The following is a 5481-nucleotide window of genomic DNA, read 5'->3' on the forward strand; positions in this document are numbered from 1 at the left end:
GAAGGCTACAGTACATCAGCCGGTTCATCAATCAATTAGCCGATACTTGCGGTCCGATTTTCAAATTACTCAGGAAAGGAGTAGCAGTCAAATGGAATGAGGATTGTCAGAAAGCTTTTGACCAAGTCAAGCAATATCTGCTATCCCCGCCAGTTTTACAACCACCAAGGCTAGGAAAGCCTTTGCTATTGTACCTATCAGTGACAGAAGAAGCGATGGGTGCAATGCTAGCTCAACAAGCAGGAGACACAAGGATAGAAAATGCCGTGTATTACCTTAGTAAGAGGATGCTGGAATATGAGCTAAAATACAATAAGATAGAGAAGTTGTGCCTGGCACTAGTGTGGGCCTATACAAAGCTGCAGCACTACCTCTCGTCTTACACTACATATGTCATCTCTGAATCGAACCCCTTGAAATTCCTTATGGAGAGGCCGGTTCTTGACTGTAAGATGGCAAACTGGGTGTCAGTGCTCGCAGCTTATGACTTAAAATTTGTGCAGCGAAAGGCAGTGAAAGGCGGAGCCTTGGCTGATCAATTAGCGGAATTGCCGGTCGAAGACCAAATGCTGGAGGTAGAATTTCCTGATGAAGACTTGTTGAGCTTGGAAAGTGAAGTTTGGGAAATGTACTTCGATGGAGCTTCAAACTACCATGGTAATGGGGTTGGAGTCGTATTCAAAACTCCTTATGGAGAATACGTCCCAATCGCAGTCAAACTAGATTTCGACTGTACCAACAACGAAGCCGAGTATGAAGCCTGCATAAAGGGGTTAGAAGCAGCCCTGGAAAAAGAAATAAAAGTCCTTAGGATTTTCGAAGATTCCAATCTGATAGTCTCTCAAGCTCTAAGGAAATGGAAAATTAAGGAAGAGCGTTTGGTTCCTTACCTGCAACGCTTGGACGAATTGGCTCAACAGTTTGAAGAATTATCCTTCCACTACTTGCCGCGAGCCAAAAATCAGTTTGCTGATGCTCTGGCTACTTTGGCCTCCATGGTTAATGTAGGGGGAGATCAAGTCATTCGACCTCTGATAGTTCGGCTACAGAGACAGCCAGCACATGTCATGAATCTAGTCGATGACAAGCCGTGGTTTTGGGATATACAGCATTATCTTCAGAATGAAGCCTACCCGGAAGGATCCAACAGGACTGATCAACGGACATTGAGACAGTTAGCATCTGGATATTTCCTTACTGGGGGAGTTATGTATAAGAGAAGTTGGAATGGCTTGCACCTAAGGTGCGTTGATGAGGGAGAAGCTCAAGCCATTATGGATTCCTTACATAATGGGGAGTCCGGTCCACACATGCACGGGATAGCTCTGGCTCGAAAAATTATGAACCTGGGTTATTACTGGTCAACCATGAATACAGATTGCGTGAGGCACGCGCAGAAGTGCCATGAGTGTCAAATTTTGCCAAGTTGCAAAGACAGCCTCCGGTCAATCTAAATCCCATTGCTTCACCATGGCCTTTCGCAACTTGGGGCATAGACGTGATCGGAAAGATCCATCCAAAGGCGTCCAATGGCCATCAATTCATCCTGGCCGCTGTTGATTATTTCTCTAAGTGGATTGAGGTAGCTTCTTATTCGGTCTTAAATGCCAAGAAGGCAGCACAGTTCTTTCGTACCAACATCCTTTGTCGATACGGAACGCCATTCGAGATCATAACGGATAACGGGTTTCAAAGGGAATTTTCGGACCTTCTGAAGCAAAAGAAAATTTAGCACCACAAGTCCTCGCCCTATCGTCCACCAACAAACGGGGCGGTGGAGGCTGCAAACAAGGCTATAAAAGTCATTTTGCAGAAGACGGTTCAAAAGCATAGAGCTTGGCACGAATAATTAGCAAATGCCTTGTGGGGATACAGGACTTCAATCAGAATGCCTACTAGGGCAACCCCGTATTCCTTAGTATATGGCATGGAGGCAGTGTTGCCTATTGAGCTGGAAGTTCAGTCGGCAAGGATCATCCGGGAAAGCCAGATCAGCGAAGCAGATTGGGCTGAGTATTATCACTTGCAACTCTTGGGTATGGATGAAAAGCGATTGCGAGCAATCCACCAAACTCAAGTTTATCAAAGAAGAATGGCGCGGCATTTTAACAAGAAGGTCAAAGACCGGAAACTAGAAGAAGGTTGTTTGGTCCTGAAGGAGATTAGACAGCCAATCATAGACCCACGTGGGAAGTTTCGTCCTCATTGGGCTGGACCCTATGTGTTGAAGAAGATACTGTCTGGCGGAGCCGTTATTTTGACTGATTTGGATGGTTTAGAATTCACAAATCCATGTAACTTGGATCAGTTAAAAAGATATTTTGTGTAATTGTAATCATTTGCATAATGTAAAAAGAGCTACATTAGACCTGATTCTCCTCGGAAAAAAAAGAAATTATATATCGGAGATATGTAGGCAGCCCTCATTGGGCGCGGTCTAAACATTAATGAAAAAAAAACCATTTCATAATTTCATTCTTCTTTGCCAAATAAAAAAAAGGGAAAGAAAAAAAAAAGAAAAAAAAGAAAAAAAAAAGAGAAAGAAAAAACCCGCTAAGTCGAAAACCCGAAAGGGCGGCTTAGGCAAAAGTAAGGGCCTGCTAAGCTGAAAACCCAAAAAAGGCGGCTTAGGCAAAAAAATGGGTAGCTCGCTAAGTTGAAAACCCGAAAAAGGCGGCTTAGGCAAAAATCAGAGCTTGAAATGAATAAAGTTGGAAAATGCTTGGAAAGCTAAATGATATTCTCAATTTATGCTAAAAAGTCAAATCTCATTCCATTAGCAGCCCAAAGTCAGGCGGAAAGCAAAAAGTCCAAATAAATAATAAAGTCTAAACCAGAGTCTCAAATAAAAAGCCAAAAAGGCAAAACATCCAAAGTCCAAAGCCAACACAAAAAGTCAAAAAAAAAAAAAAAAAACAATAAAGTCCAAAAGCTTATAGGAGTCTAGGTGTCCCGTCTCCTCCGTGGAGCAACATCCTCCGAGTCATCCCTAGCTGTTAAACTCTGCCCAACCTCGCCTGTCCGAGGAGCCAGCACAATCTCCTCACCAGTCCCAACCTCATCATTAGCGTCAGCCTGAACCCAACCTTCGAGTACACTTAGCAGTGCAGTCCTCCTTGGTCTCTCAATCGGCCAGACAGCAGTAATGAACCAAGCCCGATACTCAGGAGAAGTCTGAACACTGGCAGGATTAGGTAAAGGCCTAACCATATGATGATCTCTAACCCAAGCCCTAAGGACGGCTCGGGTAACACCCGGGGTAATGGCTGAATCAGCTGAAAAGTCATCCATAATCGGAACAGTCTGATCTATCCCCATTTACCTCAAAACGCGCGAAGCGCAATACCAAGTACAGTGTGTGAGGCCTAAAAGGTAAACCCGAGAATGGCGAAAGCTGACCTGGATAAAGCGGGTGATGTTGTACTAGGAGATGAACCATAGTATCTCATTTGGACCCAACTCAATCAGCCATGAAGTCCATGCATCAGTAGATGGGTGTGTGATCAAAATCCTCCGCATACGATACTGAGTGGGATTATAGGGCAAGAGAGTAGGAGTGGCAACCACTTGAAGGTGGTCCTTCAGCCAAACCTGAGTAATGGATCCTTTCTATTACAAGGGAACAATCCAAAAAAAAATAATAATGAGAAAAAGGAAGAAGGGAAATACCTGGATAATAATGGGAGAAATTGTCCAATCATCGAACCCTAAAGCAGCCCTGTCAAGGCTCCTAATGGTCTCTGCCAGCACAATGCCGCCAATACAACCCATATCCTCCATTTGCCGAACCATGGGGCAGAGGCGCAAATCCCCAAAGCCTGGGTCCTGGTTGAACAAGAAACCAGCCAATAAACAAAAAACCAATGCCCACATCCTCAGCCTCATCCGGTCTGGGTCGTTTGGACAAGCCTCTGAAAATTCGTCAATCAGGGGCAACAGAATTGCCTTCTGGTCATCAACAATCATAGCCCTAGCTTGGGGTCGGCTGAACTGAAACAGGGTTTCAAATGACCTAACATACCCAATTTTTACCTCATGCTTGACCAAAGGGGCATTGGGGTCACACCCTATAATAGCACAAAACTCCTCAAAAAGAGGGCACATCTCCTCCATCATGGCCCCAAACCGGAAAACGTGGGCTTCAAGGTCCCAAAGTCTAATACAGGCCCGTAAAAAATCCTAATCAACTATTACACCCCTAAGAGTAATAACAGGAGAAAGACCGTACCTCCCCAAATTGATCTTTTCAACTTTGGAGAGACTCATAGTCCAGCTGTGCATGCTATGGTTGTAGAAGGGATTCATTGTTTTTTTGTTTATTTATTTCTTTTTTTTTTCTCCTTGTGTCTATTAAAAAAAATATAAAATAAATAAATAAATATAATAAAAAAAATAAAAAAAAGAAGAGAGAAGAAACTGACCGGGAACTGTTTTTTTTGGCACAATTTTCGAGAAAATAAGTGAGTGAGAGAAGAAAAGGGCCAAAGGCGGTTTTTATAGAGAAAAAGCACGCCCGGAGGCGGCCCAGCCGCCGGAGCCCGGCAGCCCAGTCGCCGAAGCCGGGGGCCCATCCCGACGGCCCAGTCGCCGGAGCCCGGCGGCCCATCCCGGTGGCCGCCGGGGCGGCCCAGCCGCCGAAGCCGGCGGCCACCGCAAAAAAAAAAAAAAAAAATTTGTTTTTACATACATACATATATGTATATAATTTCCAGTACCGAAAAAAAAAATTTTTGTTTTTACATACATATATATATGTATATAATTTCCAGTACCAAAAAAAAAAAAACATGTTCTTTTCTAAAGAAAACGTATATATTTTCCATAAAGTGGGCAGAAATAAAATCCTATTTTCTTTCATATTTGATAACCATGCATACATATTTTCAGTACTAACCAAAGTGCAGGTACAAATAAAGTTCAGTACAGAAAATACAGTAAGAGAAAAACAAAGGAAAGCCAGAAAAGTCTAGCAACTATCAGTGGCGGGGCCTCCTCCTCCTCTGATCATCAAAGGCCATCTGAGTCCAGGCCGCAGCTAGTTCTTGCTGCATCCCGAGAACCAGCTCCATCATCTGAGTGACCAACCCGACAGGAACCTGGAAATCATACAAAGGCAAATACAAGTCAATCTCAAATCTCTTATGAATCCTTTTTGTGAGAGAGATGTGTCAGGCTTTACCTCAGTGATGTCCTCGGAAGGAAGAGTCAGGCGATCCACACCCTCTAGGGCGACTTCTCGAAGAGCTGGAGGGCTGTCAGGGACAGAGTAAGAAATGCTGTATGGTAGATGTAGATTGGCCAGGTCTAGGTGAAGTGGCCCGGTAGCCTCCAAAATAGCCCGGGGAGCCCTGAAAGGACCTGTCGATCGGCTAGGCCCGGCCTGCGACGGACCCCCAATCGGAGTGGAAGAAGTAGGATCGGTCATGGGCCTCCTCCTTGGAGTCCTAGTCGAGGGACCCGAAGCCCGAGAAGAACGGGTGC

Source organism: Jatropha curcas, chromosome 2, assembly GCF_041381405.1.
Source record: "Jatropha curcas cultivar XTBG-Jc1 chromosome 2, XTBG_Jcur_1.0, whole genome shotgun sequence".
In the NCBI taxonomy this organism is placed as follows: Eukaryota; Viridiplantae; Streptophyta; class Magnoliopsida; order Malpighiales; family Euphorbiaceae; genus Jatropha; species Jatropha curcas.